Genomic DNA, 2,904 nt, shown 5'->3' on the forward strand with positions numbered 1-2,904 from the left:
AAACCTAGTTTCTTTTTTCGGATTAAACACGTGCGGTGGCAGTTTTCAACCTAAATTCTTTTTTCCTTCACAGCACTAATATATCTGCCACGTCTTTACGTGATGAGGAATAACTAAAAATATTCTTGGTGTTCAGGAAGGCCATCCTGTGTGTTTGCCACACTTGCTTTTCATAAATCTAAAACTTTATTTATGGGCTTCCAACTGTTTCATTGGTCTTTCTGCCTGTGCTTTGTGCCAGTGTCGTTCGTTTCGATTATGTCAAATCAAGGAGTGTCCTAAGCCTTGTTCTTACTCAGGATTGCTTGGCATTCAGTCTCTTGTGGTTCATGTTAATTTTAATTTTCCCCTGTTTGTGTAAATAATGCCATTCAGATTTTGAAAGGGGTCATTTTGAATCCTAGGTCACTGCTGATGTGGATATCTTAACAGTGCTAATATTTGAACCCACACAGTTGGGCTATCTTTCCATTTATTTGTCTTCTTTGATTTCCTTCATAGATGCTTTATAATTTTCATGGTACAAATTATTCACTCCTTTGGCTGTTTACTTCTGTGCATTTTTGTTTCTGTTATTGTAAGTGGAATTATTATTTCTAATTTTTTAAGAGAGTTTTTGTAGAAATTAGTTGATTTTTGCATACTGATTTTTTGTCCTTGAAAATTCACTGATTTCTGAGTTCAATCCCTGGTTCCGCAAAAACAAAAAGAAAGAAAATTCACTGAAAAAAAAAAGAAATACAGCCATCCTAAAAATTGTGTAAGAATATCATAATCTTAAACCATTCGTTGGAAACTTGGACATTCTCAGTATATTTTCATAAATTTTGGCCAGGACTGTCAGTCTGCTCTTTTACAGAATTTGTCAACGCATGTTTTTGGATTATCTGCAATGGAAAAACAACCAACATGAGCAGGCTGTTTTTCTAAAAACTCAGTAGCAGTTTAGCATGAAGTGTAACTCTATGGAGCTGATGATTGTGGGGACCAGAGTCTGTAATCAAGGGGCCTCAAGGTCCAGGACTGGTGCATGCTGCGCCCTGTGGGGCGACGTACGCAGACCACCCCTTGCCCAGGTTGCAGCAGGAAGACCCACAGGACCCTGAACTCACAGGGCAACTCCAAGGCCTGCTGAGAACAGGAATCTTCAAACAGTGCAGTATCGGGGGTGAGCCCTGGAGAAGACAGTTTCACTAATGCTAGTCTCCTGCTTGCCGGAGCGCTTTGTTCTTTGTGCTGCCCTGCAGCAGTGGCCCCTCAGTGTGTGCAGGTGCTCAGGAGAAAGTGGGCCAGCCCAAGAGGTCTTTGTCCCTCCCCCTCTTGAGGCACTGACCTCCCAGGCCCACTACTATGCGTTACTAAATTTGTGTGCCTTTCATTTCATCCTCCTTACCCCTCATATAGGCAATTGGGGGTCTTGGCCAGGTCGCTGGTAGAGGATTCTTAGGAAAATTTTATTTTTTGATGTTTTGAGACAAGTTTCACTAGGTAGTCTGGGCTGGCATCGGCCTTAGCCTCCCAAGTGCTGGGATTACAGACATTCCTGCTTTAGGGAACTATTTTTGTCAAAATGCATGTGGTAAGTAAATATATCATGAAAACTACTGTATTTGGGAAGCTGGCTCTGTTGCCAGTTCTCTTCACCAATAACCTCTCTTACATGCCTCTTTCAAGAGTAAAACGATTTACAAGGAGGGATGGTGGCACACACCTGTAATCTTACAGCTCTTACAGCCCAAAGTGAGAGATCTCAAGTTCCAGAAAAGTCGGGGACGCTTAATAAAACTACCCTCCAGAAGATGTGGCTCAGGTCAAGGGTTCAAACACCAGTACCACAAAAAAACAAAACAAAAAAAAAAAAAAAAAACAACCAAGCAAGCAAAACAACAAACAGCAGTTAAAATGTATAATACTTTGTAACCACGATTTCTTCCATATAAATTCCTCTTAAAAACATTTTCAGTTGTTTCCTCTCCCTCCAGGCCCTCTTCAGTGAAGCTGCCATGTTTACCAAGATGCACAGCATGAAACTAACCCTCCGGGCAGCACGGTTGCTCGCAACCGTTGTAAAGTGACTTGCCGCTCGACTGTAATGAGCTTAACCATCGGGCTCTTTCAAGTGCCTCTGTTCTAGGTTGTCAGCAGGACTGGTTGTCACCAGACTGCCGTTGGGGCAGTGGAACACACCTGCATTAGAAATCATTTTGTCTTCTTTATACTTACGTAAAATCAGGCATCCATGTGAAATTCCCAAGTGCTGGTCTGAAACTCTAACCTCCTCAAGGTGTCAAATGAAAGGGCAGAAAAAATAAAACCCTACATTGTACTATGGTGTGAAGTGGAGAGTGTGGAAGGCCACTTCTTGTGTTAGACAGTAGCCTCCTGTAATGGTATAACCAGTGAATAAAATGTAGAGAAAGTGTAGTTCAATCACTTGCTCTGTAAATCCTTACAAAAATAATAGCTCCTGAAAATAGAGTCCTTGGATTTAAGGAAAATTGGTGCTGCATTGAAAGTGAACCAGTGGCATACTGTAAATGCAGCTGAGTCAAGTATGAACAGTTGAGCAGTAGTGTCAAAGGAATTGGTAAACGAGAAAATTTAGAGCCAGTGATTTTGGTTCTAAATTATGTGATGTAATCAAATACGATTATCCAGGATTCTTACATTTTTCTTTGTACAGATGTTCTATATCTGGGTGCTTTTTTTGAGTGTGGTATTCTTTTTTTTTTCGGAACCGGGGATTGAACTCAGGCCCTTGCGCTTAGCATGGAAGCGCTTATTCCACTGAGCCATCTCCCCGGCCCCAAAATCAAAGGTTTTTGTTAATGCCCTCATTTTTTTCTCCTTCTCCCTTTTTTCTGGGTGCTTTTTTTATTTATTTTTTATTTATTTTTTTATTTT

At 40.9% G+C, this 2,904-nt stretch overlaps 1 pseudogene; it reads left to right on the top strand.

The window, feature by feature from the left end:
* Window positions 1-2,904, top strand: part of LOC101565437 — a 4,967-nt pseudogene that overhangs the window by 851 nt on the left and 1,212 nt on the right.

Source organism: Octodon degus, unplaced genomic scaffold, assembly GCF_000260255.1.
Source record: "Octodon degus isolate 3935 unplaced genomic scaffold, OctDeg1.0 scaffold00012, whole genome shotgun sequence".
Taxonomy (NCBI): domain Eukaryota; kingdom Metazoa; phylum Chordata; class Mammalia; order Rodentia; family Octodontidae; genus Octodon; species Octodon degus.